Source organism: Falco punctatus (genome assembly GCF_963210335.1).
Source record: "Falco punctatus genome assembly, chromosome: 15".
NCBI classification, from domain to species: domain Eukaryota; kingdom Metazoa; phylum Chordata; class Aves; order Falconiformes; family Falconidae; genus Falco; species Falco punctatus.
In genome coordinates, this window is record NC_137595.1 from 6513297 (window position 1) to 6526409 (window position 13113).

Consider the following 13113-nt stretch of genomic DNA (forward strand, 5'->3'; position numbering starts at 1 on the left):
ATGGCTGACATCCAGTGTTGTTATCCATGCTTTTGTCAGAGATTCAGACTACTCAGGCATTTACCATTCATACGTTTAACCACGGAAAGAGGTGTCTAACATACCAGAGATATCAGTGTGTTTACTAGATTGATGCACCACATTACCACTTAGTTCACAGGAGTAAGAAGTGTACCTCCTCATCGTTCCCACTAGTGGACTCACGTTGGTTCACATCTTGAAATGATTTAAATATGTTAAGCTTTATTCCTTCTGGATTAAATTAAACCAGAAAGTATGCTCAATTGACACACCTGATGTATCCTAGTCACTATAAGGTTTTTGAACCTACAGGACCAAACTACAACTAGTTTCAAGTAAGCATTCCTTTCCCGCCCTAAGCGCAGAGATATCATCTTTACTGTCTTACTGCACAGAGCTATGCCTACTTCACCACAATAGTTGCTAATGGTCACATAGTCAGAGTTTGATTGTCTTCTGGAACATCTCCAGAATTGAATTTACTTGTTGAGAATCTTGGCACAATTTCTGCAAAAAGCAAGCCTGCTTCAGCTGAACACTAAGCACAAAATTCAGCCATCTGGATGGACTGCAGCAGTATATCGACAATTGACGCTAATAGAGTTAAAAGTAACTAAAATGCTTGTGATTAATCTGCTTCATTCACTAATCTTGTGTTGCTGAGTTATTATTGTATTGTTCCACACTTACTGCATAAAAATAGTATCTGCGTGAAGGGTCATCCAAAGAAGAGGAACTATTTTGCACCTTTGTATTAATATACACCTCCTTTACAACTACGCATTTTCACATTTAACTGTCTGACACCACCATGAAAGCTTGGTTCTTTGAATTACAAACACACCTTCAGCATTTCTGAAATCAGTAGCCACACCTCCTTTTCTCAGTGCTTTCAGGAAATTATTACTCACTTAAATTTGGTCAAATAAGCAGAATATGTTTAACTATTGCGGCCAAAAAAATTAAACATTGAAATTTTGACCCAATTTAAAATTAATACTGACTAAGACTGAGGAGCTAGCCGTAAGCCTCAAGTGGCTTACTTGTCATACTGAAGTATAAATCCTGATAATTCAGTTATAAACTGACCCTTTCACCAAAATACCCCAGTATTTCAGCAGCTCTTACATTTCCACAAAAACAAATACAGAGTCTTGAAAAGGCTCTTCAATATACTTTCAGTTTGGAAGCATTTTTAACAGTTCAGAAAAATGAACTTCAGTTACACAGATCTTGATATATTTCTGGGCTTTTTTTGTATTGTTACTTCCATAACAAAGCAGGGCTTCTTCTTGTTACTTGAAAAAAATTTAGTTATTTCTTATCAGTAATGCAGGATTGTTCATTCTTTTGAATACAGCACATTTATTATGAATTTGATCAAATGCAGAGATTCATCATGAGGATTCTTATTATGTTTACAGTTACTGAAATAGTTCAGCTTATAGCTAGTGCTTGCCATTAAAAGGCTGATATTTCAATTTAACAGATCTACCCGTTCTAAACTTTGTAACCCAAATATTAGAAAACAATTTTACCACTCAAATTTTTGTGCTTCCTGGCTTTGCGTAGGAATTCATAGCTTGAAAGCAAGTGCAGTAGTTGAATCATAGACTGTGTATTCAGTATGCACTTGTAAAAAGTGAAAACAAAATAAATGGGATGATAACACTGTGGGGTTTTTTTTCAGTAGGAATAAGACACTTTTTTTACCCTAACCTCATTAATTACCTTGATAATTATTTTGATCATTGGCAAAAAGATGTTCCAGTTAACTCTAATCACACATGAAGATTTCACTGTCAGCCATGGTAAAGATAGCTTTACAAAATTATTTCAACAACGTTTCTTTTGCATCAGAACTTAGTGTGAAACTAGACCATAAAGGGCATTGTGAGCGCAATAACCTACAAACACTATTATTATCCGTGTCTATGTAAATCTTGAACTCTTGTGTCCCTGTTTCCCCACTACTCCTACATGACAACATTATTTTCTCTCTTGTGGTTGGTTCTTGTCCTCTCAACCTGTTCTCCTTGCTCAACTGCCTATAGGAAAGAAAAGACAATTGCAAAGTATCACTATATTTGCCAGCCCAAAGATGAACAACATTTTCTTGAAAATCTCAAATAATATACACATGATCATATACTGTTTATATATACATATATATGTATTTATTTGTAACTTGATTGTTACAAAGGTCTATGCCTATGGCACTCTCAGACAGTAGTTATCTAAACACCAACTGCCCCTGCCCCAAACCCAACCGGACATCATTAGAGAGAATTAAAAGCATGTCCTACTTCAAAAATATTTTATGCTACAACTGGCACCCATCTATCCTGCCTCACTCCTTCAGACTGCTAGAAACACTTTTGTCACTGGTAGTGATGCTTTTATATTCCTTGAGAGCAGTTCTTGAGCAATTCTTGTCATTTAGATGACAACTTAAAAGCTCCATTATGTTAGCAGAAGCAAATGCTTGAAGTACTCATTTATTCCATGTTCTCAGAATAAAACTTCTACAGGGTAAGGGAAAAAAACTCTCCCACCACCAACAACAAAAAAATTGTCATCTGAGTGCATATTAATAACTGTTTATATATAATTTGGATTCTTCTCGACATCTCAGTAAATAACAGCAAGCACCGAAAAATATCTACAAACAAATTACAAAAACTATGAGCTTTTATGAAGAGGGAAGAAGTGGCAATATGTTAGTAGGGCTAACATGTTTTAGAGATCCCAATAGTAAACTTCTGGGAATGAAGCAGAAAAAAAAAAAAAAAAAAAGGGAAAAAAACCAGGACTGCTTCCAGTTGCAAACATAATCTCTCTACACTGATGCAAATGCCTATGTATCTCAACAGTTCAATGCTTTATTACTCTAGCCCTTCATATTTTTTTAAAAATGTTTCCTCAAACATAGAATTCATACTGAGCCATCTTCCTATAATGTGTAACATTACCTATCTGATTATAATTTACAATTTTTTAACTGTCTAGCTTTATAACTCCACAGCTTAAATGCAAATATAAGCAAATGGCTTCAATTTTATGCAGCTTTTGAAAGCAACATCTAATCTCAGTCAACACAGAATTTCTGTATTGCAATTTTATTTCATCTTCCTCTATATGCAGCATTGCTTACTATTTTTTAAGGTAGTTTAGTATCTTGCCTCTGTTGAGTTCTATTTTGTGATTTTGGAAGAATTACAATAAAAGTCAATAAACGTGTAGGCTTTAGAAATCTTTTAAGCTTTGTCTTTCTGAATGACTGTATTTTTGCATTGATCTTTTTTAAACAGACACACGTTCAAGAGAGGTGACATAAGTACTTTCATTAAAGCATATCTTTTTTCTGTCTGTTACTTAATGCTTCAAAACCATTTCATATACTTAAACTCTTTCAGTGTACTTAATGGAAAGAAACCTCTTTTTTTTTTTTTTTTTTTTTTGCTACTTTTCACTCCATAAAATAAGTACTTCTATTACTGTGCTCCAGATCTCTCCTACATGTAAGTTAAACTCAACGAAGCCAGTAATATTTATTAATTGGACATTATTTTCATAAGACTTGTAGCACCAGTTGTTTTCTGATCTATGCTTATCAAGTTTTTGGAGATACCAGACTGCTTCCAAGCATGTTTTCTCTTACTCCATTTATGCAGCTTTATATCCTCCAAAATAGATAGGGGAAAAAAATACCCAGACAACAGAAGTTTGCAATTCAATCTCATATATATTTATAATGCATAAAGCATTAAAACAAACCTATCCAGATAGGTTGGCCTCTTCCACTTTTTCCCCTTAACAACATCCTCAGTAGGCTCTCACTGATGTTGCCTTTTCTTCCTTTTATTCAATTACCCCTCAGCTTGAAGGGGCTGCTTCTGTATCCTAATGTACCCCACATACTTAGCAACTTCTTTCCTTTTTGACATTCTTCATTCTCATGCAAGTAACTACTGCAAATCTCCTTATCCTACATTCATAATCACACTAGATGTACCTCAAGGAGGCTCCAAGGACTTCAAATGTATTTAATCACTTGTACAACAATTCCCAACATTCCCAACAACCACTACAGTCAGACAAGCACCAACTAACATGAAAGCACAGGGAACTACTTTGGAGCATTTATTCTGCAAAAATGCAGAGAAGACACATCTAATTACTAATTTGTAATTTCGATTGTTTTCCAAGAAAGAGAAGTCAGTAACAGGAAGTATATGATACCTGCCTAAATACATAACAAGCTGCTGCACGACGGAAATATGTATTATTTTTGCATTATGGACGGCAATGGGTTAAACCGCAGCAGGGGATTTTCCGTTGAGACATCGGGAAACACTTTCCAAAGCTAACAATAATCCATTCCTACAGAACCTAGAAGTGCTGAAACTTTTACTGGATGTTTGTTTGGCACCTTTAGGAAAGGCAATATTTTGGGGATTGTTTAGTCAAATTCATGAAACATACATCCAAACCTGATTCTAGGAATATTAGCCTGAAATTCAGCCACAAATACATAATCAGTAATTGAAGCGTCTTTTTAGAGGAATAGTAAAATGTTAAGATGCAATAAAACAAATACATAATGCTGTAAGTACCTCATCTCAGTATAATAATGAAAACAAGAACATTAATTAACTTTCAGTCTAAGCACAAATGGCTGTCCAGTCATGACTCCTTCATCATTAGGAAAATAAAAGCACTGTGTCCTGAAGTAAACATCTTTTACAATTTGCAATGAATGGTTTAATTATGATATCTTGCTTGTCTTGTATACTCTCAAATCACATTAATTATAATAAACATTTCTTGTGATGGTTCTCACATTATTAAACTTGGTCCCCAGCTCCAATGTGTTATTTCCACCCACAATGCTCAGCATCACCAATCAGGGCCAAAGACACCGATGGAATTTACCGTAAGAACTCTGAAGTATAAATGTGCTTAAAATAGAGTGAAAGCTATTTACTAAGCTTACTGCAACAGTCATTAAAAGCCATAGCTGTACGTATGAGAAATTATTTGAAAGGATTCTTTTTGGTAAATGCATATTTGAAGAGTACACCCTTTATCATTTGTTGAAAAACCTGGAAAGGGAAGTAAGACTGTGTAGCTTGTTAGCTTATTTATGGGCTACAATCAGTGATATTTTTTTTCTTTAACTGTATGAGTAATTCTTTGGCAATATGCCTTCAAAGTTAAAAGGATGAACATCAAATTATGCACAGAACAATTTAGCAAAGACTGCTCAAGCAGCACACAGGAATAAGAATCCACATTTAGAATTTTATTTGGTCTCAGGATTTTAAATTGTGGCAGATAACAATCTATTAGCTCCTGAATCTGTAGGTGCTCTGCTGCTAAGTGCTTCATTTAATGCCCCTTCCACAGACACTCCCCACGTTCAGATTTCCATTTAACAGTTTAAAGAAAATTAAGCTCTACAGGTTCTTGTCAGATGATTTTAAATTCTAGACAGAACCAGCTTCTACATCGAGCATGTAGTCGTTTAGTATAAGTCCACAGAGAAAAAACAAGTCTGTGCAGTTTTCCACTGCTGCCCTCATTCTATCACTGAAACACAAATCCACTTTAGGGCTTACACCAAACTGGAATAGTGATAATTAAACAGTAGAAAACAGAAGAATGAAATCACTCCACCTTAACAAAAAAGATACAACATTGTAAGTGCTTCAGGGATACCAAATCGTAATCATGAGTATAAATGTACTGGGAAATGGTGCACATCTTCTACATAGATGTCACGAGGCCCCTCAAAAACACTGAAATGACACCACTGGCCAGCTTGCCTTGTGTGCGTTAGCAAAATGTAAGTCACCTTAAAACAGATGGTAAAAGGCTGGTCTTCGACAGGGTTTTGAGCAGCTGCTCAAACACAGAACACAAACTGTGCTGCTTTTACACCAGTACAGAAAAGCTGTGACAGGGCCAACGTCACAACATAACCTGAATGGAAGTACTGAAGGGTAAGATCACGCTCGACCATGAAGGGTAAACTGGCTGAGTGACAAACAGGCTTCTCACGAAGTTCAGAAGTCTAGAAAGGCAGCCTAGCTGTCCATCCAAACAGAGGTACAAGAGACAAGGGCAACTATCAGGCATGGTCTCTCCTTACAATTATTAAAAGGGAAAAAAAAAATCAGAATTTTAATTCAATAAGGAAAAAAGTTTCCATTTTAAATGCTTACAGTAAAGGTTGAGGAAAAGGTCTATTTTTTAAAAAAAAATCTTCAAATAATTTTCAAATGCTTAAGTGGAAAATTAATTGTATGTATTTAGTGGCAAGTCACTTAACAGTGAATACTGTTTTAAGTGACCAGTTATTACTGATCTTAAGACAATAGAGCTCTTTTATTCATACCCCATCAGGGGTCATTATAATAATTTTGTAATGAGCCATCTGCAAACTTTCTGAAACCTTTCCTTTTCTAGACAAACTTACAAGCCTATTAACACCAAAGACCTTGGAAGCTGGAAATTTCAGGCAGATAGCAGAATCACAGAGCTTCTCACTTCTATAAAGCTAGCTGTAGAGTCACACCATCACTAGAAGTGACAGGAGGTCATTATGAAGTCAGGATGTTTCACTGGTCTACATGGAACCCTTTGGTGGTCTCAGTCTAGTTGTTTGTATCATCTGTAACACTAATTGGCTCCTGTCCTGGCAGATTCAAATGAATAGAAGTAGTGGAAACTCAATTGTATTTCATTCATTTTGGAAGTAGAACATTTAATCCTTTAGAACTAGCTCTGAAAGTTCTTTTACAGTCTCCGATGTAAAGAACCTCAAAAACTTAACATTGATGAATCATGCAAGTTTATCTTGTTAGCTCTTGCCTAAACTGATATTCACAGAGAATAAGTTTTACTTTGTGGGTTTGGTTTGTTGTTGTTTTTTTTCCCCCCTCCTTTTCCTGTATTAGAGAAATTATTTGGACACTCACTGGAATACACCAAACTATGCTCATCTCTGCAGAGCAAGGATGGGGCTGGGTACTATAAGAGCAGCCAGAGAAGGACTATGTTCATAGACAGAGAAAAGATGCTGCAGGAGGGGGCTTTGTGCTTTGAAGGAAAACACGAGGAAGTCCACAGCAGTCCAAAAAAGTTAGCTACTTCAGGGCCTTGGTAACAGGTGAGAAAAAAGCTCCGTGAGAGAAGGCATTTGTGTCAGTCATTCTGACACCATTTAAGTTACAGCACTTTTACCCAAAGTTTAGGATCAAGCCACTGCAAATGGCCTTGCAAGATGCTTTGATAAGCAATCTGAGTAATATATGGTAGTTTTAACTTCATTGGTTTTGAAGGACAACTGTGGCCGTGATATGTACTACTAATAAACCCCCAAATACTCCACACTTGCTTTTAATTTAGATTTTGTAAAATATTCAAATTAAGATACCTGTACTTCTTCCATACATAACAGCACTAAACAATAAATATATTGCAACAGTCCATTTTCAAAAGCAAATGTAACACCAAATAAAATGAACTAATGCCCTTAACTGGCAGCTCTTTTGTGGTCATTTCAGGAGATGAACACAGTAAATACCTTTGGACCATCAGAATGCATATGACAAATATTTACAATATTCCCAACTTGACAAATTTAAGCTGTTAAATTCTAAAAAGTGGTGTAAAAAAGAAAAGTTTAAGTTCCCTGCTCTTCTTTTGTCATATAGACATATGGAAAATTTTACTTGTGAAAAAAATCCATTTGTCACAGGAGAAAAAAAACCCAACCAACCACACAAAATCAAAGAAACACTGAGTATTTGGTCAAAATTGTTCCTCAGGTAGGAGGCTTGAAAGTAATTGAGAGTCTCTGCCTCAATGTATCTAATATTCATGTGAACCACCATAAAAACTTCAACATAAAAAAATTAAACAAAATTACTACTTCTAGAATTTCCTTAATCTTATGGCAAGAAAACACACGTGTTAAAAGACATAAGATAATAGCACCATATCAGTGGTTGATATTTATTAACCACACTTCTCACTAAGCATAACTTTAAACAGTTTCATTTGCAAGTTTTGAAAGAATTTATCATGTTCTACATCTTTCCACAAGACAATCACCTCATTCTCTGCACACTTGCTCTTTTTCTCAACTGTTTCCATCAAAATCAGCAACTTGTTACTGATTAATCACTTGTACACTAAACAGAATGAGCACCATTCCTTGTTATTTAAATTACTTTTACTGGTGAATACCTTGCCATACACTGTAGCTACAGAACATTATCTGTGAGAGCATTACAGAGTCTTTTGATTTAAGAGACTGAATCCCAAAAATTATTTGACCCTTCATGCAGGTCAATTATGAGGGAATATTTGTTTGACCCTAGTCAGTATATATGTTGGAAGCAGAGGGGAAAAAAAGAGAAAGAAAGGGCCGGGGGTGGCGGTGGGTGGGAATCAGCAGGAGGTGCAAGAAGCAAGATTACATTATCACCTACACAGGGATTTGCAGCTAACCTAGCAAGCCCTAAATTGTTCCACTTTGCATTTCCAAGAGGTTCATACTGTGCAGAATAACAGCTCCTACCATCTCTAACACCCGCTAAAGTTTGAAAATGAGAGAGAAGGAATTTTTAAGAACTTGCAATTTTGATGAATCATACTGTGCATCTACCTACTGTAAAGCAGCAAGTTACTTCATGATTGTCGTTGTTTAACCCGGCAGGCAGCTAAACACTGCTCAGCTGCTTGCTCACTCCCCTGCCCCCACCAGTGGGATGGGGGAGAGAACTGCGAAAAAAACCCAACAAAGTTGTGGGCTGAGATAAAGACAGTGTAATAGGACAGAAAGGGAAGGGGAAATAATATTAATATTAATATTAATATTAATAATAATGATTCACAACGCAACTGTTCACCACCTGTTGACTGATACCCAGCCAGTTCCCAGCTGCAGCCCCCGCCAGCTTTCCCCCCAGTTTATAGACTGGGCATGTTGTCCTGTGGTATGGCATATCCCTCTGGCCAGCTGGGGCCAGCTGTCCCAGCTGTGTCCCCTCCCAGCTTCTTTTGCCCCCCAGCCTGCTCACTGGTGGGGTGGAGTGAGAACCTGAGAAGTCCTGACTTAGCGTAAACAACCACTAAAGCATCAGTGTACTATCAACATTATTCTCAGACTAAATCCAAAATGCAGCACTGTATCAGCTACTAGGAAGAAAATTAACCCAGTCAAAACAAGGATAATGATCTGTATCCTACAGGAGTAACTGTACATTGTTATAATGAAAGGGCATGCCAAATAACATCATATTCAGGTAGTCTTTCTAGGGGAGACAGAAAATAGGAGGATCTCTTTGCAAGTCCAAACCTTTTTGTTTCCACATTATGCTGTGCTTGGTAACAATGGAAGCTGTACAAATAATGTAAAACATTGTTCTGATTCTCAAAATGAGAGACCAAGTATCTTCAGCTTAATTACATGCAGATTAAAAGGTTTTGAGATTACTTGAGTGAGGTCAATGCACCAATGTATTTTATGTGTCTATACTTACAATACATATTCCCTTTCATTTAAAAAGTAATTCTACTTAATTGTAACAGTAAATATAAATTGTTAAATAATTTAGAACCCTTCATTTTTGGCTTTGTACTTGGTACTTTGGAAGGAAGATCTCAAAACCAAACTTTTCTACAAGGCACCTAAAGAATAAAAGAAACAGTGCAGAGCATGAGAGAAACACTGGACAGAAGAAGCTGAGTGCAAATCTCATGTTTCTTTGGATGAAAATAAAGCAGATTTAACAATATTCCTTTCTTAAATGAAAAGCCTTGAGAAGTGATGAAAACATGGAACAAAACAAATAAGCTGTCAGGTACTTGCTGTGCAACCATCTCGGTAACACTCCAGACATCACAGAATTCATAACCTATTTCTCTTCTACACTTCTCTCACTGTTACCTGACACATGGGTGAGGAGACACTTATCAGAGCCATTCTGAAATTGAAGACCTTACTCCACCAGAATTGCAAAGGATGCAACACTGGAAAATCTTTACTTCGTTTTATCATAGCAGTTTCCCTGCCCCCAGAAGTCTTCTCAAAGAACAATTGTAAAATTTTCTTAAATAAGGTATGTGAGTTTAATGGAACAGTAAAATCCTCTATCTGCAAAAGTTAAATAAAAAATGCTTACCCATACCACAACCCAGGAGCCCCAGTTGCCTCCCCTCAAGCTTCCCGAGGCACACAGGCTTTTATTATTTATCTGGAGGTTTTCATCCCAGTCATTATTTATTCCTAATTTTTTTGTTTTGAAACAATGTAAACTTTTAACAGCCATAACTTCTTGCAGCAAAAAGTCTCACACATTGACAGCCTACTACATCAAGAACAGTCTTTTGTTTAACGTTCTTCATCTACACCATCCTTTAGATAGTGCTATAATTTTTCTACAAGAGACAATGAAGAACTCATCTCTGCTATTCTTGAATAACAGGTTCCATAATATTGTATCATTAGTTGTGTCTTGTGTGAGTGGAAAATGCTATGCTAGCTACACATTCTTATTATGAGAAGCATTCTGTATCTTATCATTCTTGGTGATCTTGAAACTCTTTCTTGTTCTTTTTACAATAACACAGCAGATACTTTCTGATATGTTATTTTTCAACAATGTATGTAAAAATTCCATCAGTAACTGGAGGGCTAAATTTCTTCATGCTTATTTTGTGAGTCTTAGTAAATGATATCTTTTTGTTCCATTCTGTAATTTCTTCCTTCCATTCTGTAATTTTCCTTAAATGACCAGAGCCATATAACTCAAAATTCCTTTAAATTGCTGGTAGTCCTTTAACAGTTGGAATAACAATATCATTTTATAAAATGACAACTTAGAAGAAATTCTTTTACATAACTAGATTGAAACATGAAAGGACTCCTGATATACATATTATAACAGTAGAATGACTATATAGGTTGTTTCTGCATAATGTGGAAATAAACTAATTATCTCACCAAGTTGGTTATTTTCTAAGAAGGCTTCTCATTCACCCCAACAGTGCTATCTTGGTTACTGTCTGAGCTACTGAAAATGCTACTAACTTTCAGATTCGCTACACAGCAAAACTACTAGCAATAGGCATTACAAATACTGACTGTAGTCAGAAGTGTTTGGATGAGCCTCTCAGTTCAAACAAAATTTCCAAGTTAAGTCCCACATTGTCACAGAAAAAACCAAGGGTGTGCAGTCAAAGGACTAAAAGCTGTGTCATGCTGAAAGTGGAGGAAGGCAAATTCTGCATCCCTTTTGCTTGTATTCCCACACTGAATCAACACCTTACTTGCTCCATGACAAGATCCAAAGAATTAGAACTAAAATACTTCAATAAGTGCAGACTGAAATAGTCACAAGATAAAAGTACCAAAGTGCTAATTTTGCAATGTCTTTCAAGGACTTAAGTACTATAATGTACTAAAAGGACTAAAGGCAATCCTATCTTGGTTCATCCTCAAGTCAGCCTGACAGTTTTCACTATGCATCTTTTTGCAGTTCGCCTTTTTCTTCCCTTTAGAGTCTCCTGAACAGCAGTTATAGATTGTTGCTCACCCAGACTTTGACTACAAAAAAGTTTTGACTACAAAAAAATCTCTCCAAACTGCATGCAAACATGCATTTGGTAGCTGCACAAGGAATAAATATGTCTCTATAAAAAAAATCCAAAACCTACCATGATAAAATTGCCTCGGAAATTTCTTATTTTTTGTAGGAACTTTTTATAGGAGGGGGTGCATCTGAATAATCTATAACTTCAGTCACTGAAGGTGCATCACAAATTTCTTATACTGGAAGTAACAAGACTGGATCCAACACTGCAAATACAAACTCAATTTTTCAAATATAAGTTTTAGCACTATTGATGAACATAGCGTGTTAATAATGTACAGAATACCATCTCACATTAGAAGGTAAAAGACTGTAAACAAAAAGAATAAATTAATAGTGAAACATGCTGTTATGTGAAATCAAAGGATTTGCTCACGTTAGCTCTTGATGCCTATTAGAAAGCCAACAGCACATTTACTGCACCATACAGTTCAGAGGATTGTTTCTAGCCTGAGATGTTCATATGCATATGAACATCTGAGATGTTGAAACACATATAAAAATGCTTAATTATTAGGATTTTTTTGCAGCCAGCTTGCCTGATCCTTTAGTAACTTTAGTAAGAAAAGTAACTTATTGCTGTGCCTTCCCATTTTGTATAGAAAACCAACAGGCTGCCTAATTCGACAGATATATTCAAGTGATCAAACAACAGCTGACAAAAGGCAATTACCAACAGAAAACTGTTCTGAGCAAGGAATAACATTGGAGAATAAATATATATTTATTACACACACTGATTCAACGTGAATTGTTGTTACACAGTTTATAACTGTAACGCTTAACATTTTTCCAAACAGGACAACCAGAATTTCAAGAAACTTACAGGAAATATATAATTTGAGGTCCAGCATCATTAGCCAGTACTGCAGAATTAAAATACAATCAGGGTTGATAAATACCAAATAAACCACCTAGCTAATCATGAGTATGGGAATTGGATTGCTGAATTATAACTCTGGATTTAGAAATAAGAAATGTTATTTACATTATATGCATCAACCTCATTAAGCAAAGATGGTGAAAGAAGGAAAAACAACTTATAATTTGAAGTTATATCCGTTCTCATTATGACCGAATTTCTTACATCACAAAGAAATGCAGTTATTCTTTAACAGCTTTCAGTCCACAGGTTTCCTGCTTGCCTCAGCTTAGAAGCTCAATAATATAACCTCTTGTTGCAGTATTAGCTCCGATAGCATTTACCACTTATTAGCCTGTGAGAATTTGAGAAGTAAATTTGGAGTTAAAAAAACACTAAATTCATGTTGTACCTGGATAACTTTTTGTTCAATAAATAAAATTATTCAGTTCTATTTATCTGTAGTTTTTAAGTGACCATTTTGGAAGCATCCCCAGATGGAAAATTAATTGTTCCAGACCAATATTATTTTCCATTTCACAAAGTGACTGGCATACTGGTCTT

General features: G+C 35.8%; 1 long non-coding RNA gene across 1 annotated transcript in view; it reads right to left on the reverse strand.

Moving 5' to 3' along the window:
• LOC308053997 overlaps window positions 1-13113 on the reverse strand; it is a 133081-nt gene that overhangs the window by 68343 nt on the left and 51625 nt on the right. The gene's annotated exons all lie outside the window — the stretch shown is intronic.